Below are 26,001 nucleotides of genomic sequence, written 5' to 3'. Positions count from 1 at the left end.
TTTCTTAAGAAATGATGCTTCAATTGAATCTACAGTTTTTTTTATCTTTTTTTTTTTTTTTTTTTTTTTTTTTTTTTTTTTTTTTTTTTTCACTTTTTTGTATTTTGTAATAGTTGATGCATTAAAAACTTATACTTTATTAAATGTGTGAATTTATGTAGAATGGTTTGCATGTTTATAAAGCTAGGTAGATGAACTAGATGTCCTCGAGGTCAAACCCAGTGCAAATAAGATATAATCATTCTAAATAACATTCATAAAGTTACATTCATTAATGTTATCTACAACCGATAATAGCATTTGACTTTTTTTTCTGCAATTAGTCAAGCTATCAAAATGTTAAATTAGCAAATTATAAAATCAACAAAAATCCTTAAAACTTTAACCTTGATAATTCAAAAAATACTACTTCTTAGTTGAATATTACATTTCTTGCTTGACAAAAAAAACATATCAACCGAGAAATTCTAACTTATTACCCACTATAAGAGAGCATTTTACAAATCAAAATTGTTGTTCCAACCAAACATTATGGGATGAATTAGTGGGTTATGAGGTTCATGGTTTGTTTATTAGTATTACCTATGTATGTGTAGAAATTGGAGAGTAAAAGAAGGATTTTTATTCCTCTTTACCATTAGCCACTCTATCTTGAAGTTGGTCGTGTGATGAATTGTACAAATATGTGAATAAAAACCAATAAAAATGCCTAAAAAACCAAGAAATCGGTCAATTGCTATGTTACCAATTAGTGACAATCATCAACTGGAAACTTGTAATCCAAGAACACCTTTTGTAACACTCGTTTTCACTTGTAAATGATACAAAAATATAAACCTTGTTTAACAACTTAAAGTGAAAATATATTGTGTTTTAGCTAAAATGATCAATATGAAAGTTGTAGTGCACATCAAGAAGAATGTGTGGATATAAAGAACGTCGAAAACGGAGTTTGTTAAAAGAAGTTATGTTTTTTCGACATTTCGATGGATTTTAGCCTTCTACGCTACGTGTAGCATTAATGACCTGACTCCAACGGCCCGAGGTTGCATGAAAGCAAGAAAGCGTCAGCTTGATTGGAGAACATGACATGTCCCCTTATGGACAGGGCGCGTCGGTTTCTTTTTGAAAGGATCCCTAATGTTAGGGACAAGATCCTCAACCCTATTCAGGATCATCGATGTTCAAGAACTTTCAAGATCCCGAACATATCTCATGATTCTGACCATTATTGTTACTATTATTTCCTAACATTTCTAACAGATACATTTCTAGTCTTTTTCTCACATGTGCAGAATTAATCAACATAAGATTCATTCTCAATGAAGAAACGTTTCAGCCAGTAAAAAGATCCGGGAATACCAAGTCAAACCAACGTGTACATTTTTATTCGAGTGGATCCCGAGAATATCGAACTTATTTTTACTTATACTAGATTATAAGTACACATGTATTTCTCAATACTTGTATTCGTTTATTTACTTCCATTTATGTAATTTATCATTCAATCAATACAATTAAACAAGGCATGTGATCATTATCACCTTCCAAGGTTTTGTGTCAGAGATCCTAGCAAGGATCAAGGGCTTTCCTTATAAACCACTTATGCAATCTTGTTCAAGTTTTGATATTCACTTTAAAAACAACAACATAGCCTCTCATTCAAATTGGTTAATATTTACTCTGTCGAATTTTGACCAAAACAATTTGGTGGCCACCGTGGTGTCGTGATGTTTATAATCCTCGAAAATCATGTCTAGACAACCAACTTTCTCTTCTTCCTCTATTCCTTCGAAAATCCTTCCATCTCATCCAAGCGGAATCCAGTTGGTCCAGGATCCCTGGGATCCCAGGATCCTCCTATCTTAGTCTCAAATAACGAACTCTTCTTCATGTTAAAGACATTAACGCAACATGTGGCTCAGCCGAACTTGACGATAGGATGATGAATCCATTGCACTTCAATTGACACAGTTCAAAACTTTTGAAGAATCTTTGCTTTGATGATGAATGAAAATACCAATTATTGAGAATGCATTGATACCTAATCCAAAGAACCAATACACTATTGAACCAACACCAATGCGGAGCTGAATATACCCATCTATGAAACTGATTTACTGATCGACAACTGGCCAATCTAAACTAAAAATAACAATTCATACAACGAGCTAAAAAATCCCTAAACAACCGATTCTCATCCTGAGCGACCCTAGCCCCTTCTGATCTATTCCTCGACATCAAGAAAGGAACACATGGTTACAACATACTCCTAGACCAACAACTTTCTACTACGAGAGGACTCGTGCATTTGTTGAGCACATAAATTGATAACGACCTGCTCTACACACCGACTTGACCATATCTTGAAACAAGCTCTCGCATACCTGAACCACAGGTCCCTATGTACCATTCATATGACACCATAGACTCGAACGTATCAATGATCCTCCAAGAAGAATACTCAGTTCTCCCTCATTTTGTGTTTGAATTACCACCCACTGGTGTTGCAACCAAACCATATGTTAAACAGAATCAACCAGGTACAGACCATCCCTGACTCTTGGAATGTATAACACACACAAAATGATCTTCCAGATAAGGACCAAGCAACCCTAAGAGATTTTGAATCTCAGATGAAGGACTCAAAACTTCCAATGATAAACTCCAGTCATAGCCGCTTCTAACATTGAGAACCCTGCACAAATGCACAACCAATAATATTGATAGTCCATTCATAACACCATGTCCCTATCTAGAACAAACTGACTACCACACTCCTCAACTGCAAACCCCCTACCATCAAATCATCACGAGGGTCATTCATAAATACAATAGGAATTTTCATCATAATCGGGAAACATCAGAGACAACAAAAGTTGCCGCACCCCATTCGCCTAAAATCAATAGCTAGCACGTAACCTGCCTATATCCCAAGAAGCAAACCCTTAGTCTCATCTCCAGGCATCCATACCACAAAATCCTCTTATGTATTCCCATACTGACTTTTTGTTGCTCAATCAACTTCTCATTGCAATCCTTAAGCCGATCAAAAGAATCTCTTTTTTCTTGTGTCCTGCGACTCAACTGGCACTACCATCAAGCTTCTCATTGCAATCCTTAAGCCGATCAAAAGAATCTCTTTTTTCTTGTGTCCCGCGACTCAACTTGCACTACCATCAAGCAAGGCCCTCAAGACCTCAAATAAAAAAAACTCACCTAGGTCTTCACCATTTAAACCGAAACTGACATGGCTACTAAGCGCCAACAGCCACCAAATCCATCTTCAGCCTGAACAACCATAACCGACAGATTGACAGATACAAAAACAGTTGCCTTGGATTAGGGTATCAAATCATGTTATTTTCCCTGTACAGCTCCTTAGATTCCCTTGAAATTCCTCAATTCGAGTATGGATCATGTGCTTCCAGTAGTATGGGCCCAATAGCACCTCCACACCTATCCGTACTTTCCTCAAGAATCATCCTGAGTCCTCTAAGTCATCTAGTCATAATAATATCACTAAAAGCTGCTAAACAGCGCACCATGCATACTACAACACTTCCTAGGCTATCCAAGAAAAACCCTACTAATGTCAGCTAACCATTTCATGAATATAATTACATGCAACAAAACTTAAATAATCTTTTTACTAAAAGACCCAACCCTACAACGGTTAGACTCAGACAAGTGCTGCACAATTGGGCCGAATCAATCATTCTAAAATCATTTTAACCTTTGCAACATGTAACTTAACATATTCTGTTGAGAGAAAAACTTTTGAGGAAGACTTGAACAAACGTTAGTACAAGATAATAAGTTTGTTGAATAAGTGAATCTCAAGGATAAAGTTAGCTCAACAAGTTATATCAAGTATACACCAATCGAATTCATAACAAGGTTTGTATTCAAACACAAGTTAGTAAATGTGAACACCTTAAGGTGAAGAGGAACTCGATTTATTAGAAGCTAATAGATAGAGAATAATGATCTTTGTGTTGCAATGAGAGTTCAGAAAGATCATGAAGATGTGATGTATTACATGAAGTTGGAGACTCTATTTATAGAGTCTCAAAAGTTACAAATTGAGATAAAATACTATTAAACAACTGACTTTAATGACCACCAAGGGTTCATTGGATAATACAAAGAGTGTACGCTAAGTCAGTAAAAGACAAAAACAAATTTTCATGCAATCTTCAACTACGGTAGAGGATGCGGTTGCGGTTCAACACAAAACTTTTCAATTGCGGTAGACAAAAACTCTTACTGCGGTATCAGCTACTTATAAGACTACGACTCCTTTAGCTAAAAAGGGTCACATTTTGTATCAACAATTTCCCCCAAAGTGACCTCTTCGACTTTCTTCTTCACTTTTTAAGCTTCAGGAACTTAATTAAGATCCACCAGAATTTCCTTACCGCACTCAGCCAAAGGATTCTTCTAATTATCTCAAACTTCACTTCATCTGTTGTATTCTTTGATATTTGAACCGAGGCCAAGGTGGTATCCAGTTGCTTCTTGGTCAACCGATGCATTGCGGTCACCGATATAAAGTACTTGAGACCATTTTGAGCTTTCCTGCATACGACTCCTAACTCCAGATAATTCATTGCTCCAAGTAACATATCTTGAAAACCTTCAGTAAAGCTTGGTGTGAGCTCAAATTCAGGAAAGTTGAACTTCTTGGTAAGAACCGGGTGAACTTCATCATCAATTTTCCAGAAATCGCATACTAAAGCCTTAAGAAATTCACAGGCTTTTCCGCATGAAATCTTCATCTTTGGGTGTTTATCAGCTTTGACTTGAAAGATCCTTGCAATCAGAAATATCTCCTCTAGGTTCATGCAGACGAAGTCAGCCTGAGTTCTAATGTAGTCATTCCCTCTTCTGGTCAGGGTATATTTGTTGGATAAGGTGTCTAAGTCCATAACTATTTCTGGTATGTACTTGACCCGACCCGGCATGGTCCATTTGGGTTGCATGGCACCATGCAATTGGATAGACTAAATGAGAGAAATAACACTTGGAGATTATTAATATATTATAAGTTCTAATATATTAATAATATTATTTGATTAGTTTGATCAAGAATTAATTTAGAATTAATTAAGTGATCAAAAGATAACTAATTAAATATATGGGTTGATTATGTAAATCATCCATATCTTGTATAGTGGGCTAAAAGGCTCTATGGACCATCAAGTTGGGTTCCACCCATAGGATGCTCCATGGATGCTCCATGGGAGTTACAAACCCATGGGTCATGGAAATGAAGAGTCATGACACATTAGGGTTTAACCCTAGATGTGTCAACACTATATAAGTAACATATTCTATACCCAAAATCGGCTACACTAAGAATCAAGAGGGCTTGGCCGATTTTGAGAAGTGAGTATTCTCTCATAAGTTCTTCCAAGAGCATTTGGTGTTGTGTGAAGCAGGCATCACACTTGGGGTGCTAGGCTCACAAGGTTTCAAGGAACATAAACAACTACAAGGTAAGTTATTCTATCTATACTTTATGTTAAAATTGTTCCCCATGTATGCTAGATAGGAATATAACCTTGGAATTCAACTTTGCATGACAATTAGACAAACATAGATCCAAGGTTATTAGGGTTGCATGTACACTTAGGAAGTGTTAGAATGCTCAAAACCCATCAGTGGTATCAGAGCCTAGGCTTGTTTGTTCTTATTTGTGCTTAAAAGTTGAAAACAGAATCGGAAATTTTGCTGTCTACGAATGGACTCGTCGAGTCTATAGGGGGGGACTCGTCGAGTCCATGAGTATCTTCAACCAACTCGGCGAGTCAGTTTATGCACTTGGCGAGTAGGGTCGAATGAGTGCAGAATTTCGATTCAGTTGCTGGAAAATGAATTAGAAACATTACCCTAAACTGTTTTGGTAATTGAAAACTTGTTTTTGGTGGTGTAATGTCTTTGCTAATTCATTTACAACAACTAGTTATCAAAATTACAAAGTTTTATGTAATTTTTGATTGTGTTCATATTCATGTTCTTGTTCTTATGATGTTTTAGATGATCATAGGAATTATTTGTAACCTATTTGGTAGTTTAATTCTTGATCATAATGTGTTTTAATGGAGTCCATAACTTATCCTTAAGTTATGGAAAACCAAGAGTCACACTTGAGTTAAAACCATTAAGAAAACACAAGAGTTAGAAAAATGAAGAGTCTTCATTTTATTACTCTATTAAACTCATAAGTTACAAGAAATGAAAAGTTTTGAAAGTTACAAAACTTGCCCTCAAGTTTTGGAACAAGTAAAGTTAAGTTAAAACTTTAAGTTCCAACCCCTAGAATTTTAAAAGTTAAAATTCAACCCTTATACTTATATTATGATAATTTAATAATTATATATATATATATATATATATATATATATATATATGTATAAGAATAAAGTCGTCTTACCGCTAGTACGCCTTATTCACGAAGCCGGTCTATAAGGTGGGTATAAGGTTGTTGCCTATAAAATGGTGACTTAATGGGTGAATATTCTCACCCACCGCTTGCTTGATTGGTGGAGGGTCGTTAGCCGAACGGGTAAGACAAGGACTTATAAATTCTCATTCAAAGTATGATGAATATAATAAAGTAACTAAATGTTTATTAAATTCCCAATCTTAGTTACTTTAGGAAAAATGTGAATAAGGTGCTAATCCATGAAATTACACTTTACACTTTGTCTAAGTCGTTGGTGGAGCGTGTGTGGTTAACCGGCACACTAACTTGGACTTAACAAGGTAGGTAAAGGGTGACTTAAGGTTTATTATAGTATCGGTGGAGCGTGTGTGGTTTACCGGCACATCGATTGAGTGATAAACTTTAAGGGTACCAAGTGATTTGCATGGTACGAAGTCATCTGCTCCATGATAACAACCATGATGAAGGACGGAGAGACCGTCACGAGCCACATGCAGAAAATGCAAAGGTATGTGGATCGTTTGCTGAAGCTCAATGTGAACTTCCCTGAGGAGCTTGCAATAGATATCATTTTGCACTCCTTACCATCGTGCTATGATCAATTTCGCATGACATATCACATGAACAAGGAAGAGGTCACCCTCAGCAAACTTCAGGGACTTCTCAAGACCGCAGAAACAGGTCTTAAGGGGAAGTCGGTTGCTATCACTCCTACTCCAGACTCAACTCCGGTCTTGGCAATCGGGCAAAGTCGAGGGAGGAAGAGAAAGAGATCTTCGAAGGGTACCAAGGCTCGGACCCTTGATGGCTCTTCTTCAAGTGGAACCAAGAAAGGTTTCATTACTCCTTCTTCTGACCCAAAAGAGGCTGAATGCTTCTATTGCCATGAAAAAGCTCATTGGAAGCGGAACTGCCCAAAGTACCAGCAAGATGTGAAGGATGGGAAAGTCAAACCCAACCATGCAGGTATTTACACTATCATTTCTAATAACTCACCCCATTCGAAATCTTGGGTCCTTGATACCGGTTGCGGTATTCATATTTGTTGTGACTTGCAGGGACTAGGAAGAAGTGAGAATGTGGAGCAAGGAAGAATAAACTTAATCATGGGGAATAGGAACGTTACACCTGTCACCAAGATTGGAGTTTATACTTTATCGCTAAGTAGTGGGTTAAATTTAGATTTGAATAAATGTTGTTATTCGCCAGAAATGGCAAGAAATATTATTTCCTTTCATGCATTGTACAAACAAGGTTTCACCTTTTCGTTTGATAATGAAGTTGGTTCGATTAATGCTTTCTTTAATAATGTACTTTATTTTAAAGCATTACCTTGTGATGGTATGTATGAAGCTGTATCTATTGTAGATAACTTAGGAAATAATGTTTTGTGTATTGATTCTACTAATAATAATAACTTGGATAAAGCATCATTATGGCATTGTCGTCTTGGACATATAAGCAAGAAACGCATAGGCCAACTCCAAAAGGATGGAGTCTTGGAGTCGTTTGACCTAAAGTCAAATGATAGTTGCGAATCATGCTTACTTGGAAAAATGACAAAGTCACCCTTCACAGGCTCGTGTGAAAGGGGTGAAGGTTTGTTGGACCTTATACACACGGATGTGTGTGGACCATTCAAACATGCCACAAGAGATGCTAATCGTTATTATTTGACTTTTACTGATGATTACAGTAGATATGGATATGTCTACTTAATCAAGCATAAGTCAGAGACTTTCGAGAAGTTTAAGGAATTTAAACAGGAAGTCGAGAATCAATTGGGCAGGAACATTAAGATGCTTCGATCCGATCGAGGTGGTGAGTATCTTAGTTCAGAGTTCCTCGACCATCTAAAGGAATGTGGGATTGTCTCACAATTGACACCTCCCAGGACACCGCAGTTGAATGGTGTGGCTGAGAGGCGTAATCGAACCTTGTTGGACATGGTTCGTTCCATGATGAGTCGAGCTTCGCTACCAATCTCATTCTGGGGGTATGCCTTAGAGACTGCCGCCCATATCCTTAATCTAGTCCCTACAAAGAAAGTTGCCAAAACTCCTCACGAGATGTGGACTGGTAAAGTACCTAAACTAGACCACATCAAGATTTGGGGATGCGAGGCTTTCGTGAGACGCGAGACTCATGATAAGCTCGAACCCCGAAGCGAGAGGTGTATTTTCATCGGCTACCCACAGCAATCCTTTGGTTACCTCTTCTACAGACCTAGTGACAATGTGGTCTTTGTAGCAAGAAGAGGAGTCTTTCAAGAAAGAGAGTTTATAAGCCAAGGAGACAGTGGGAGGCAAGTTGATCTTGAAGAAATTCAAGAGTCAAGTGGTGAAGGAACTTCAAACTCTAGCCCTCAACTTGAGGAGGAAACTCCTGTTGAGCCAATTGACGAATCTGTACCTCTGAGGCGTTCCACGAGAGTTAGGAGTGCACCTGAGCATTACTATGGATTCCATATTACTGCAGAAGGTGAGACACTTATTAGTGATGAGACACTAGTAAGTCAAGATGACCCTAACAGCTACGAGGAAGCCATGGCGGGCCCCGAGTCTGCCAAATGGAAAGAGGCTATGGATAGCGAGATACAATCCATGTATGACAATCAAGTTTGGAACTTGGTTGAGAATATACCAGGTCGAAAGACTGTAGGGTGCAAATGGGTCTTCAAGAAGAAGACCGACATGGATGGTAAAGTACACACTTATAAGGCTAGACTAGTTGCAAAGGGCTTCTCTCAAATTCCTGGAGTGGATTATGATGAGACCTTTTCTCCGGTAGCCAAGATTAAGTCTATTCGGGTTCTGTTAGCCATAGCCGCATTTCATGACTATGAAATTTGGCAAGTGGATGTCAAAACCGCTTTCCTTAATGGGAAGTTGGCTGAAGATGTTTACATGAGTCAGCCAGAGGGTTTTGTCAGCAACAAGTACCCTAATAGAGTGTGTAAGCTTGAGAAATCCATTTATGGATTAAAGCAAGCACCTCGCAGATGGAATCTTTGCTTTGATGAAAAGGTCAAGGAATTTGGCTTTTCTAGGAGTGAAGATGAATCTTGTGTATATGCCAAGGCTAGTGGGAGTATAGTTAGCTTTTTGGTATTGTATGTGGATGACATACTACTCATAGGAAACGACATTCCAACCCTGCAGGAAGTAAAGTCCTGGCTTGGAAAGTGTTTCGCTATGAAGGACCTTGGTGAAGCTGCCTATATTTTGGGGATAAGGATCTTGAGAGATCGGAGTAAAAGACTAATTGGACTTAGTCAAAGTACCTACTTGGAGAAGGTTCTGAAGAGATTCAGAATGCAAGACTCCAAGAAAGGAGAGTTGCCCATCCAGAGTAGCGCCAAGTTGAGTAAGACACAAAGCCCTAGCACTGAGGCTGAGATAGCAGAAATGAGTCGAGTACCTTATGCTTCGGCTGTAGGTTCGATCATGTATGCTATGACGTGTACTCGACCTGATGTAGCCTTTGCCTTGAGCATGGTTAGCAGGTTTTAGGGGAACCCTGGCAAGGCACACTGGACTGCGGTAAAGAATATTCTCAAGTACCTACGAAGGACTAAGGACTGGGTCCTTACCCTCGGTGGGAGTGATGACTTGAGAGTTGTAGGGTATAGTGATGCTAGCTTCCAGACTGATAGGGATAACTTCCGCTCTCAGTCGGGCTGGGTCTTTACCCTAAATGGAGGAGCAATTTCTTGGAAGAGTTCCAAGCAAGAGACAGTGGCAGATTCTACTTGTGAATCAGAGTATATTGCAGCTAGCGAAGCGGCAAAGGAGGCGTTATGGCTGAGGAACTTCATTGGAGACCTTGGAGTTGTACCAGCTATTAAAGAGCCGATGGAAATTTTCTGTGATAGTGAAAGTGCTGTTGCCTTAGCCAAGGAACCAAGGGATCACGGGAGATCCAGACACATCGACAGAAAATACCATTTCATCAGACATCGGATCGAAGAAGGACTCCTCGTGGCAAAGAGGGTATCATCAGATGAGAATCCGGCAGATCCCCTCACGAAGGGACTCACTCGGGTTAAGCATCTCCAGCATGCTCGGAGCATAGGGATGAAGGATGATATTAGATTTAGTAGTTAGATAATCTCGAAATTTGTAAAGTGTAATTGACATTTGATGATGAATAAAAGTGTTTTATTTATGAGTAAAGTGTTGCTATCTCTTATCGATCGTTTACTATATTTCCTTTGCATGTTTTGACTTCCAGAATAATTTTGTTTGGTATAACATATTATTCAAACCTCCACAGTCGGTCATATGTCGGAAGTAGGTATGAATCAAGACTGTCATGTTTGGTTGTAGAGGTATGGGACAAGGCTACAACATTCATGAGTGCTCATAAGTTCTGAGCATCGGACTCAACCCACGCTCACTGGAATCACTTCATGGAATTCTATCTCGAGTGATCGTGAGACGGTAATATCATATAAATCTTTAAACCTAGAGATATAATTTGTTACTTACAAGTTGGTTATGCATTGATTGTACGAAAAACGCATTGGTAACTCGATGTTATAAAATCGTGCTCTTGTGTGTAATTCAATGAGTAGTAGAACAAACATATGAGTCGAAGTTTATCTGTTCCTTCTTGGATTAGAAGCTGATATCTGGGCCCCTCGATGATTTTGTTTTGACCTATGTACCGGGCCCGGTCAGAACTAAATTGATGTGTTCAATAAAGTTCTTTGTCAAACAAATCGGAAATCGGGAAACAAATGTTGGACAATAAGTAAGACATTGTTCCATGTATTTGTCCGACTGATATCTAGAATAGAGGATTATATGATCACTTATCTTAAATGGCGTACCATCATCTTCTCAGTTTCGAGAAACCTTGAAAAGAGCTACGATTGCCGATCGGTTCCTGAAGTCATACTTGCAGTAATAGTTATTAGACTTATCCAAGTGGGAGACTGTTGGATAAGGTGTCTAAGTCCATAACTATTTCTGGTATGTACTTGACCCGACCCGGCATGGTCCATTTGGGTTGCATGGCACCATGCAATTGGATAGACTAAATGAGAGAAATAACACTTGGAGATTATTAATATATTATAAGTTCTAATATATTAATAATATTATTTGATTAGTTTGATCAAGAATTAATTTAGAATTAATTAAGTGATCAAAAGATAAATAATTAAATATATGGGTTGATTATGTAAATCATCCATATCTTGTATAGTGGGCTAAAAGGCTCCATGGACCATCAAGTTGGGTTCCACCCATAGGATGCTCCATGGATGCTCCATGGGAGTTACAAACCCATGGGTCATGGAAATGAAGAGTCATGACACATTAGGGTTTAACCCTAGATGTGTCAACACTATATAAGTAACATATTCTCTACCCAAAATCGGCTACACTAAGAATCAAGAGGGCTTGGCCGATTTTGAGAAGTGAGTATTCTCTCATAAGTTCTTCCAAGAGCATTTGGTGTTGTGTGAAGCATTTGAGGCATCACACTTGGGGTGCTAGGCTCACAAGGTTTCAAGGAACACAAACAACTACAAGGTAAGTTATTCTATCTATACTTTATGTTAAAATTGTTCCCCATGTATGCTAGATAGGAATATAACCTTGGAATTCAACTTTGCATGACAATTAGACAAACATAGATCCAAGGTTATTAGGGTTGCATGTACACTTAGGAAGTGTTAGAATGCTCAAAACCCATCAATATTGAACAAAATCAGTCTTCATGAACTTCCTTACTTTGTAATTCTTTACCCCTTCTGGTCTATAACTAGACCAGAATTTTCCAAAATTAGAACCGTGCTTGGGATGAAAGAGGCTCAAGCATTCAAATTCCATTGGAAGTCTTCGAGCATTAGGAAGATTAAGATCAAGGGGTTCAAAAACAGGGAAGTGTTTTGAGTTGGGAGAGATGGGAATGTCCCAGTAACCATCAGAAGGTGGTTGAGCATAAGTGAGATGAAGAACATAGTCTACATCCAGAAGCCTGCGGGTTGGATTCACCCACGAGTTTATCAATCTTTCATCAAATGATGTGTCAAACCCTTTCTCTTTCCATATTTCATCAGCAAAATTTGCTTCTCTCTAGTCTTTCTTCCTTTGAGTTGTTACATGGGAGTCATCTGAATGATCAAAAGACATAAGTTCTTCTTCTTCAATGGGTTTAGAGTGATGAGAAGCTGATTTTATTGTAGATTACGGTAGAGATTGATGAGATTGACGAGGAGAATTTTGTGGTGATTTTGGGGGTGAAGATCATGGAATAGGTGGTTTGTCGTGCTCTTCGATAGGATAAGGTTGAATTATTGGTGGTGTTTGATGTTGTTGAACAGGAGTCTTTAAGTGTGAAGGACCATGGTTTTGATGAAATCTTGGAGCGTCTTCACTTCCCCCTTTTAAGGAAGTAACTATATGTTGCTCCTCAAACCGTTGCTTGAGACCATCAATTTTGGAAAAAGTCTTATTGAATTGAGATTTCATCTGCTTACAAATTTGAAGATTCTTGGGGATGTTTGTGTTGAAGAGAAGTTGGTAGATTTCCTTTGTAAGCCGTAGGATTTCATCAACACTTGAGTTTGCGGTTAAGGATCGCCGTAAACCGATGATGGTGGTTTGCAGGACCAAAAGACTAGATTCATAGGCATTATGAGTTTCTTCGAACAGTTTGTTGGAGTGGGTGGCTTGTTTTTCAAGAGAGACTTTGAACTCATCCTTCAGTGCAGTTATCTCCTTGATGAGCTTTTCAACAGTGGAGATGAAATTTTTATGATCCGCGGTTTAGAGATTATCCAAATCCCTGATTCCCATTTCAATCCTTAGAGTAACTCTTTGAGCAAGCAACCTTTCCCTGGTCTCGAGAGTTTCCACACGTTCCACTAGAGATTTCGGTGTAGGGACTTTGGTATTTTGTTGTTCTTTAGAGGTGACTGCGGCCAAGATCTGATCGACTTTGGCATTGAGACTGAAAAATTCTTTTCGTGAGACCGCATTCTTCTTTTTCTTCTTCGCCTTGGGTTTGGAGGTGGAGTGTTGAGATCCACTCGACTCGTCATCATCAAAACCATAATAAATTCTTCTAAGTGGGGAGGCTGTTGAACATCTTCCAGATCAACATCGTCGAATCCAAACGTTGGGGCTGAGCATTTATGTAGTTGGGGGAGGTTTGGAAGTGCCAACAATATTTTCCATCTATTGAGCATTTTGAACCGTTGCCTCCATAGTAGATACCTATTGTTGAATGAAAAGGATATCATGGACCATTTTTGGCATTGTTGAAGAAATTTGCCCAGTATTTTGCTACAGTCTGTATATCCTTCTCCTTTTGTTGTTGTTGTTGTTAGACTTGTTGTGCCTTTCTTGCTTTCACCGCCCTCTTAAAAGCTTTAAGTTTTCTGATTCCGGACTCGATACTTGCATGGTATCGATTCTAAGAATCATCAGTGTTGAACTCGTGAAATCCTTGTCGTACCGAGGTGTCCCTCAGGTTCATGGTTCCTTGCACATTTGTGCTCCCCCCTCCTAGAATACTTCATTGTAATGTTGATGGAATAGGATTTCCTGAGCTTCCTTGGTCTCCTTGGCCTAAAGTCAAGTCTGGCCTCGGCTCAGTTCTGGCTAGGGCTAACAAAGAAGCGCCCTGCAATGTGACTGGTGTTTTGAGTGTTTCTGTGAAACGAAGCAATATGGAGTTCACCTCCTAAGGATCAAATACATGCAAGTATGATGCCCTGGAGACCTTAAGGCGATTCGTCGTAATTGGGTCCGCTTGGGATCCAATTGGGGGTGTGTCTCCATGATGTGATGAAACAAATACACTTAATGTATCTGAGTGATGAGATGGGGTATGAGAGGGTGAGTTTGCGGTGGCTCCAATGACTATCGGAGTCTTTTGAGAGACTGCAGTATGAGTCGTGGTTCACATATGGCTTTGATTATGGGTAAGTATGAGTTTCTTTCTCCCGAGTACATCCCCAGACCTTGAAAACTCATAAAGAGTGTCATCTAAAAATTCACTGGGGGATCTTGAGTCCTGGAAGGAGAATAAGGAACCACAACAGAGGGTTCTACGGTCTTAGCTTTTCGTTTTTTGGGACTACTGGATCCCTTTTCACAATATTAGTTGGGGATTTCTTTGAAGTGAATAGACTTAATTTGTTTGGGTTTGGGTTGATCTGCCTGGTCTGCGGTAGTAAGGGGGTCATGTGTTGCGGTAGAAGATGTGATAAACTAACTAGGTCTTGGCTGGGAAGAGTGGTATGGGGCAATACCATCCGTAACTACAATATGGCCAACTACCTCAAGTTTTATGAGTCCAAAGGACTCCAGGATATACATTGACAACCGTCTAAGGGGTCCAAAAATAGTTTTATCTTTGAAGGTAGTGTACCTTTTCAGATCGCGGGTTGAGAACAAGTTTGTGTCATTGCCCATATCAAGCTTGGACTCCTTGTGAAGATCAAAGATGAAGAGACCAGAATCGAGAAAAAGTAAGCTCTATAGCATCTTCTTTTAGAGCTTCCTTGGGGATGTATTGCAAAAAATTATCCCACAATATCTGCCCATAGTTCACAACATTCCCCGTGTAGATACTCTAGATGATTTCCAAGAGCTTGATTCCCATGTTATCAATACCACAAGTTCTTCCAGAAAGACTCCTGATGATGAAGTGACATACAAATTGCCAAACGACTGGAAGATGGTTTTTCTTGAATTCTTCAATGCCCTTGAGCTTCTTCTGGTAACCCATTTGATACAAAGTAGTGACCACGTCATTTGGGTGTGGGGTATAGAACTTTGTTGATGGAAGAACCCTAAGATTGATTGCAATCATAAATTTATCTTTTGTTAGCACCACCAAATAATCATCCACAAGATTTAGATGAACTTCCTGTATGTTGTGAGTAGGGCGAAATCTCGAGAAGGCACATTTGAACAGAGCTGTCATTGAAACTCCTTCAGTGAAGGCATCAAAAGCACCATACATGAAGTCTTTTGGGAGAAATTTGATCACCAGGTTTATCGCCTCATTGTAAGAAGGATGATCTTCAAAGATGGCTCTGAAGTTGTGTGAAGTAATGGATGGAGTTTGATCCTTGATGGTGGGTTCAGAACCAGTGGGACGAGCAGAACTTGAAGCTTTTGATTGCTTCCTTGAGACACCAGACTTCACCATTGCGAAAGAAAGGTTTATTAGAGAACTTGCAGAAAGGGGTTTTAGAAAGAAGATGGAGAAGATGAAGTTCGTTGTAAGGGTCACTACAAGAAAAATAACCTTTTACGACGCGCAAACAATGACACTCGTTGATTTATGTTACGTAAATGAGAGTGACATTAAAAAAGTGTTACCTCTTCAAAAAATTTAAGGATTTAGATCACGCATTAATGCGTGCCCTTAAAATAGTGTCAAAAGAAAAAAAAATTAAAAACACGGAGGGCGCTGTATCTTAAATGGGCATCCTCTGTAAGTGTCGCTTTATAATTTTAATGAACGCGCGTGTTTAGTAGATACGGGGGAAAATTAAATCCCCAAAATTTTTAAAACCCGCCTTGTTCTTTTCTACTTCTTTCTATCTTTCATCTTCACAATCATCAGATCTCTACTCTAGTGTCACTCTGAAGATCAACAAATTTCAAGCCCTAGTCTCCCTCTGAGACAGAGACGAAAAGAGAAGAAACATGAAGAAAGCACCTATAGTTGTTACGACTTATGATGGTTCTCAAAGCTTCTCAAAGCTTTTGATAAGAACACCGACTCAGATGCTTTTCAAAGCTTTTGATAAGCACCCTGCCGCCTTTGCATACCGAAACATCGCATAATCTTTTGTTTATCCGCCTGTGTTTCTTGCAACAGGTGTATTTTTCATTCTCTAAACCTCACTCCATATCTCGATTTGATTTTTAGCCCTAATTTCAATTCCTAGATTTTGCAGATGCTCGCACGCCTTTTTTCGGTCATCCTTTTACCTTGGTGTTGTTTCTTTCACCGGTCATTCTGATTGGTCTTCTTCTTCATCACCATCTACTGAAAGACTCATCGATTTTGGCGATTATGGCTTCTGTGATTATCTCCTCTTCGGCTCTCCAATCTCCAATTTCACTCTAAAAACATCGATTGAACTTCTCGCTTCACCTATCATCTACCAAAAATAAATGTTGATTGCAACCACTTTCAAGCACGATGCCTCTCAACTACACATCCAGAACAATAACATACATCATTCTCAAATACCCCCCTTAGCTTCTTCATTATTATCGATGTCATGTGATTTCTAGGGCTCGCAACAACCTCCTCTATCTTGCATTGAAAATCATTTCCCCCTCCTATCGCTGACCATTTTGGAGCGATTTCTAGGGTTTAGATCAACATTAACCCTTATCGATAATCCATATGATGCACTCATTGCCTTTCGTTACCTTTCGAGAATTCTCTTGATGTACCAGCTGAATCAATTTGGCTTAATACATATGAAAGATTATCACCATGCTGGAAATCCATTTGTCCTTCCTTCTTAGCTAAATCATTCGTCCTTCCTTCTCAGGTATTGACTGCATGTTTTGTTTAATTTTCTTTCAATTAATTCATATTCTCATGTTAATCCATACGAAAGTAATGTCCAGGTTATGAATCTGATGTCGAACTAAATAATTAAACTCATAAAGTGATCATTTGTTAAGCCGTTTTAAGCAAAATCAGCTTTCAAGATTAGGAATCTCATATTGGACTAATTGATTAATCTCAGAGTGAATTAATTGAGTTGTTGGAAACAAATTTAATGCTCAAGGACCTCATATACTAAGGGCAAATAAAATCAACATCTTTCTAGGATATTGTAACGATTACTAAGGGCAAATAGGTAATTTTGGTGCCTGAAAAGATTTTTTTTTTGTTTCAGGAATGCTCAGACGACCTACTGAGGTGCTTGGGAAAGTACACGTAGCTACAAGGATGCGGCCTGCAGCCCTGTAGAAGCTTTATGGGCTATAGCATATGGGGTTCCAATGTCTTTACTTCCATTTGTAGTAAGCAATGTTGATGTGTGATGCAAAAGCTATTCTGACTCTTCTTGATTGAAGCATGTGTAGTCTGAACTTTCAAGCACTATCAGTTCATTTATATTGTTTGGTCATACTTCCCTTTGACTCTAATATTTATATTTTCCTTCATACCCTTTTGTTTTTGCTGCAGACTCAAGTGATTGCTACAACAGCTGCTGGTTTAGCTGCTTATGGATTACCACCAGAGGTTTCTAAAGCAGAAGCAGAGAATGCTGCTCAACATTCTGTGGCTTTGGTTGACTGCAACTGTGGCTTTGGTTGACTGCTCAGCATTCTATGGCTGGTTTAGCTGCTTATGGATTACCACCAGAGGTTTCTTTTCATTTTATTATTTCATTCTTCAAGTGAATATTATTTGTTTGGCTTACAATCCATGAGGTTAAGCACTATGCACAACAACAAGTAAACTAGGACTTGATTCTAGTTGTTCTCTAGATGTGAATTTTGTCTCCCATCTTTTAAATGAAATATTTCTCTAAATAATTTTCATATTTCTTTTGCCTCCCTTGACCCTTTCCTGTTTCATTAGTCTAAGTTTATGGTGACATTTCTCTTTCTAATTAGCTACTTTTTATAATGGTTATGTGTTGACGATTGATATGTAGATGTATTCATGGTTTTTGAAATGTAATATGCTTACTCCCTCTTCTTGGAGTCAGGGAGTTTTTTGCTACAGTTAAATATTTCTTTATTCCCATTTGGCAATTGGCAAAATGGTCATTTTCACAAGTTTAACATATGGGCTTTGTGACCCATATACCAAACCCATTATATTTATGACACCATATGTATGTATATATTTTGGTACTCATTTCATGGTTTCATAACGTTTTTAGTCCATAAATTGTCAACTTTAGCAACAAATTCTCTTTCAAAAAAAATTAGCAACAAATATGTTAAATTTCTGAACATGACCATTTTGCCCCCGTATTCTTCATCTCTTTCATTTCCATGTTCAACAAGTAAGCCTAACGAAATTAAGATCTCTCCTTAAAAAAATTGCATCTGATATCTGATATGTATAAAAGATATAGTTGTTCACAATAAATAATTTTTTACTTCAGATCATTAGAAAGACGCTGATGTATTTCATGTGAATAGCTTTCAAAGTAATTTGTCTACACTGTTAAAAGCAACTCAATTATACTTTTCTTTCTGATTTCTTACCTCTACATATGTCTAATGCAATTTCTTTCTGATTACTTTTCTTTTGGATGCAATGACAAAAAAAATCTGAAATTACAATCCATTATCGCATCAACAATTAACGGCTTAAAAATCTATGTAGCATTATCAATCCTTGATCTGTTTTTTCTTAATATTTTGCTTTAAAAAAATGATAAGTATATAAAGCCACTGCCAGCTGAATCAGAGACGAAATTTGAATTTGAGAACATGATAATAGGACAGGCTATACCCTCCAATTTTATCCCTCACATTGAGAAATGTTTCATGGAAGCTGCCAATTCGTAAGTGTTATTATTATTAATCATACTTCTGTTTGTTTTATTACCTTTATATCTTTTTATAAAAAAAAACTCAACTTCTTTTAATTGTATATGTGCAGGGGTTTTTTGATTGGATTCCCAGTTGAAAATATTTGTGTGGTTATGACAGATGGTGCTTCTCATGCTGTGGTTATGACATAGCAAAGTTCAGTGAAGGGGGTATTTTGGAGAATGGACACTTCTTGGTGAATACGTTGATTCTTTACATATTGTTGTTTTAGGTGATGTAGTTTGTGTAGTTTTAACAAAGGAAAAGTTTGAATTGGATATTGGCCCTGTGTTATAGACCTTACAAGATGGGTACAGGTAAGAAATCCCACAATAACCACAAAAAGGTACTGCTAAGTTTCTAATTCTTTATTAACAGGAAATGCTATAAATAGAATTTGAGTATTAAGTTCAAAAGATGGTTGAATGTTTCAATAATATGTCTTGAAGCATTAAGTTCAAAATATGGCTGAATATTTATGTAATGCTATGATAGGCTCAAGTATCTGTGTTGCCTTTTAACATTTGTAGAGCCCTTTTCTCTATTTTCTACTTACTCTCTTTCGAATTCTCATTCAATTTTGAACAGGTGAATGCACATAATCGTGTACATGAGAGTGGTGTAAATGATTTCCTTCCTCTTGGAAACTTAGAGAAAGTTGTAAAAGAAATTGATGATTAGCCACTTCCACTTGTTGATGGGATTGAAGATCAACTTGTGGAGTTTTCGATAGCCATGAGAAGTATGATTGCTTTCATTCGGGTGAAATAAAAGTAGGATGCTTTTGTTAATAATAAGGTTCGTGTCTGATCCTTGTGGTTTATGTCACTCATAAGCAGTTGGCAAGGTTTTAAGAGAAGCAGTAGAAGCTAAAGCTGCTGCTCAACCTGAGGCTATAGAATGGAAACACAAATATGAATTGGAAAGAGAAAAGAATCTGCAATTGGAACAAAAATAAGAACAAAAGCTGACAAATGTTTCAATTTTGATCTAAAAATGGGAAAATCAGAAAGCTCAGGGACCATTTTTTTATAATTTACCCTAAAACATATTATTTTCTGCATTTTATTGAATCTTGAAATTTGATCTGTATGTCACGACATCTTATATCATTGTGCAAAATCTTTACTAGTATCTTATTTGGAAATCTTATAAGATCATAAGAATATTATTATGTGCATCTTATTGAATTTTACATTTGCTCTGTATATCATAACATCTTACCATTATGGCAAAGCTTTACTAGCATCTTATTTTGAACATTTGTAGTTTTTTGACTTACTATTTTCTTAGTAATTGAAGTATATATTCAGAAAACCATTTTTTTCTTTCATTTTAGGTCCAACATTTGCTAAGAATCTTGGAAACTTTGAGCAAAAAGTAGAAGGCTCGGGATCCTTGAAACACTATCCAATTGAGCTTGAAAATGGTGAAAAATCTCAGAGGTGTTGTGGAGAAAATGGGATTTGCTCTCATGTAAGTTTTTGATCAATGTTCAAGTATTGATATTGGTCCGATTTTTAAAGTCATACTTAATCTTCTTCTGATGCTTACTATAAGGGCATTTTAGTCATTTCATCAGTTTTATGTCTCATTAGTTACCTACTTAACTTAGTCACTTAACTTATCTAACGATGCCATAATCAATATGATGCATTTGTTGAGATAAATGAGGTCTGTATTGTGAAGTAAGTAGTAAATGAAAAAAGGTTTTCTTTTTTTGCTCTAAATGAATTGTAAATGACCATTTTACCCCTTTAACATAGATGCATAAATTTCATGCTTACATATTGGGATTTGTTGGTTTATGTGAATCTAATGGTTGCATTATTCAAATTTGTAGGTCTTGTTGACGTGCATAGTGACAAGCAAAGTAGCTTGAGATGTTGTGAAGGTGGGCAACAAGTATTTTTTAGCTCAAATGTTATTTGTTGAAGACTTTCATCTCTTTCACATTTGATGTATTACATTTGTCTAATATTAGAATGAGTATTTGTATGACATTAACTTTTGTGCAATGGATTGTATTTTTTGTATATGATATTTTATTTTCTATTATGAGATATGAAATGCAAATTTAATTTGAAAATTAGTAAATCTATATATATATATATATATATATATATATATATATATATATATATATATATATATATATTAAATTTACAATTACGATACGCAAAAATGTGTGTCATCTTCATTTATGACATGGCCTTTCTTGACAGTGGGTTTAATGATACGCATTGCGTGTCATTAACACGCGCGTCGTAAGGTTACGACACGCGAATGCGTGTCGTCTTCCTTTATGACGGGGCCTTCCTTGGTACGCATTGCATGTCGTAAATGAGTGTCGTAATTGCGTGTCATAAATGCGCGTCGTAAATGCGCGTCGTCTCTCGTTATGATAGGGCCTTCCTTGACGCGCATTTGTGCGTCGTCTGAGCGTTTTACGACGCGCAATGAGCGTCGTAAAAGGCCTTTTTTCTAGTAGTGGGTCCAGATAGCGTAAAAGCTATCTTGGAAAGAATTGGGGATTTTATACTCCCAGATGCCAAAATTATTGTAATTAATTTAATTACAGCTGTTAAAGTTAAAAACCCTTGGGTTTTTACCATTACCAGCAAGAATTAAAATTAATCAAAATTAAAATATTTACGGGAAAATATTAGCATTTAATGCATGTACAGTACCATGATCACCCGTCGTCTAAACATGGGGTGAGAATTGTTTTATCCTTTGTAAAAATGGGGAAGTGGAAACATATTTGACATTCAACGGCTGAGTGACATGACAGGTTGAGGAAAAAGATTTCTTAAAAGATTTTGTTTATGGAAAAATGATTCACTTGTTTTTTATCCGAAAATGTAACCTGACTGAGGAAAGTTATTTGAAAAAGGAATGAAAAAAATGTCATGTGCGACAAAATGAATGTTTCAAAAATGTTTTTTATTAAATTCCATTAGATAACACAGAACGTTATTTGAAAGATTATGAAGTTATGACTGCAGGTTCATTTATTGCAACTGCGGTAGGATGCAAGTGACTGTGGTGGCATGTAGTATGATTGCAGTGGCATTAGCTGAAAGAACACTTGATGATAAAGGTTACAAATAAGAGATAGAAAAGACCCCAACGAATATATTGATCATATGTGATTGCAATATACTAGGTATACTGCAAGGAATATGGGAAATATATTATTCTAGAACCACAGTGAAGAAAGTGCTTCCAGAATTTTTGAAAAGAAAAGAAGCAATTCGTTCACCCTCGGAGACCAGTCGTGGTCTTCAGAACTTAAGAATTCAAAAAGAATTGCGGGTCTGGGTTCATCATTCCTAGAATTTCCAAAAATCCGTTTAGTTTTGTAGAATTGAGTGCAATAGTCAAAACATCAACTATTTCTTCGTGAGTGGGCATAAAAATGAGTTCGATGTTACCTTTGAGGATATGGTCTTTGATGAAGGGGTTCCGTAGTTCGATGTGGTTCGTCTTCGAGTGGCGAATAGGATTATGAGAAATCGCTATTGCACTCTATGAATCATAGTAAATTGGCACCCACAACATTCTGTAATCGTAGTCCATAAGTTGTGTCTTCATCCAAAGGACTTGGAAACAACAACTGGCTGCGGCCACATATTCCACCTCTGTGGTAGACAAAGAAACACAATTCTTCTTTCTTGAAGACCAACTGACTAATCTTCCACCTAAGAATTGGCATCCAACCGAAGTGCTTTTACGATCTAATTTGCATCCTTCATGATTCGCATATGTGAACGCTTGAAGACTGAAATCATTGCTCGCAGGGTACCAGAGGCCTAATGCTTTACTTACCTTTAGATATATGACGATTTGCTTGACTGCGGTCAAGTGAGATACTTTAGGGTCAGCTTGGTACCTAGCACATAAGCATGTTACAAAGACAATCTCTGGTGGACTGGCAGTGAGGTACATCAACGACCCAATCATTCCTCTATAAATTTTGTGGTCAACTGACTCTCCGGTAGGGTCAGTTGAAATCTTTTATCTAAAGGCCATCGAGATCTTGGCTGAGGAACAATTTTCCATTGAGAATTTCTTCAGCATCTCAGTGGTATATTTTTCTTGATGAATGAATATCCCTTAAGGGACTTGTTTAACCTAAAGTCCTAAAAAGAAGTTGATCTCTCTATTCATGCTCATTTAAAATTTACTTGTCATGAGCTTTGCAAAATCTTTCACCATACTGTGATCAGTTGATCCAAAAATGATATCATCCACATATATTTGAACGAGCATTAAGTGATTACCATTTGCTCGTCTAAATAAAATGGGATCAATCACACCTCTTTTATATCCCAACGTGACAAGAAACTCAGAAAGAGTCTCATAACACGCCCTCGATGTCTGCTTAAGACCGTATACTACTTTCTCCAACTTATAGCAGTGGTTTGGAAATTCTAGACTCTCAAAACCTAGAGGTTGTTGTAGGTAAACTTCTTCCTTCAATTCTCCATTCAGAAAGTTACTTTTTACATCCATTTGATGTACTTTAATGCTCTTTTGTGCCGCATACACTAAGAAAATGCATATTGCTTCCATTCGGGCTACGGGGACATATGTTTCATCGTAGTCAACATCTTGAAGTTGACTATACCCCTTAGCAACTAACTGGGCTTTGTTTCTTACCACCGTACCGGATTCATCTAGCTTGTTTTTATATGCCCATCTAGTATCGCCGATTGTGTGACATTTTAGCTTCGGTACCAGTTTCTAGAATTTATTCCTTTCAAATTTAGCTAACTCCTCTTGCCTTGCGGTGATCCAGTCAGGATCCATGAGTGCTTCTTTTATGGTTAGAGGCTCGACTGAGGACATGAAACTGCATAATGACAATGGTCTGTTAAATCATTAGAGGATCGAGTTTGGATACCTGCGGATGGGTTTCCGATGATTTGACCTGGTGGGTGATCCTTTGTCCAAATGTGAAGATGAGTTTGTTAGTGATCTGCAGGTGCGGTGGAGGGAATATATTCAACATCAGAGGACTCTATGGTTGGAGAAGGTAGTTCCCCCTCGATTTGGGAGCAGCTCACAGATGCATCTTGGACCGTAGGAATTAGAACTCCAGCTGTTGATGTAGGTTCCCCCTAAATTGAGGATGGGAGTTCCACCTGAACTGAAGACTGTTCCCTTTGAACCAATGACGTTGTTTCCCCCTAGATTGATGAGTGAGTGATAACCCTTGAATCTGATCTTGTGTCAATGTTCTTAATTTCTTCACCATTCGAGTCTTCAGAAACATTTGATTGAATAGTGACTATGTGAGTAGAAACTGGAGTTGTATCTTCTAGTACTGGAACCTCGATGGTTCTCACTGGAACTAGAGTTGAAATTTCCCCTTCAACTAGCGAGATGGAATTTTTGAATGACAAGTCTTCAGACAAGGTAGAGCCAGATACCTTAGCATGTTGTTGTTGTGCTACTGGAGACACCAGGATTTTAAAGAGATGAGCTGTGTCTGCAGGGTAAAAAAGATCATCATAGTTAATTTCAACTATGATTAGTGGACCCGAAGAGGCTGGGATATCACTTTCTAGGATATATTTTGTTTCCGTTGAAGGAGCAGTGTTGCGGACATAACAGTCATCAAATTTGACATCGAAGCTTTCAACTATAAGTCTTGTACGTCTAATGAGAACCTTATATGCCACTTTGTTGGTAGAGTAGCGAAGAAAAATGCCTTCATCTAATTTCGGTGCAAATTTGTTAAGGTGATCCCTGTTGTTGATCACAAAATATTTGCAACCGAAAATATGGAAGAATCGGACATTGGGTTTGAGATTGTTGAGACCTCATAAGGAGTCTTGTTAAGACGTTTGCAGAGGATACTTCGGGTTTGAACAAAGCATGGAGTTGCCACTGCTTCTGCCCAGAAGTAGAGAGGAAGGTTGGCAAAGTTCAACATTGATCTAGCGGCATCGACCAATGTGTGATTTCTTCGCTCTACTACTCTATTTTGTTGTGGTGTGAAGGGCGATTAGAAGTTTTGTGACTAATGCCTTTGGAAACCAAAAAATTGTTTTAGAGTTGACTAGTAAATTCGGTTCGATTTTCACTTCTTATCCTTCTGACTGGTAGCTTAATGTGAAGCTCTATTTCTTTTACGAAATTGATCAATATTTGCAGTGTATCAGATTTGAGTGTCAAGAAAAAGACCCGAGTAAAGTGAGTAAAGTCATCAACTATAACCAGAATGTATTTCTTGTGATGAAGACTAGCTACAATAGACGGATCGCAGTGATCAATGTGAAGTAGCTCTAAAGGGTAAACAATTAAAGAATCAACAATCAGAGGATAACTTCCCTTGGTTTGGTTTCCACACTCACATGCTGGGCACAACATATCGTTATTATACTGTAAGATTGGTAGACTGCTGACAAGCTCTTCAATGATCAGGTTGTTGATGTATCTGAAGTTGAGATGAACTAGTTTACAGTGCCATAACTAGCTTACTTCCGATACTACTTTTGATAGGAAACACAACTACAGTTTACCAATGATCAATGAGACATCCAAAGGATACATTGTCCCTTCGTCTTTGGATTTGATCAAGCAAGTGTTTCTATCATTGGTCATTATGTAACAATATTCACTATCAAATTCAACTCGATGACCAGCTTTGCATAGTTGGCCCACGCTGATCAAGTTATGCTTGAGGCCTTCTATGTAAGTGACTTTTTGAATTGAGAAACTTCCCATGGTCAATACACCGTAACCCCTAATGATTCCATTTGCGTTGTTTCTGAAAGTAACATGTTCACCGTTACAGATAGGCCTAAATTCGCGAAGGTATTCTAACCTTTTGATCATATGCAAGGAGCATGCACTATCAATTAACCACTACTCTTCTTGTTACTCCTTGCACATCGCCTGAAAATTAATTGGTTAGTTTGGGCACCTAAACAAGTTTTGAGCTTAGGGACACATGAGAACTTTTCTTCATGGATGCATGCACTT

The sequence above is a fragment of the Lactuca saligna genome, chromosome 3 (genome assembly GCF_052625555.1).
Source record: "Lactuca saligna cultivar CGN05327 chromosome 3, ASM5262555v1, whole genome shotgun sequence".
In the NCBI taxonomy this organism is placed as follows: Eukaryota; Viridiplantae; Streptophyta; class Magnoliopsida; order Asterales; family Asteraceae; genus Lactuca; species Lactuca saligna.
The sequence above is the reverse complement of the archived record's forward strand: the minus strand, read 5'-3'. Positions refer to the sequence as shown.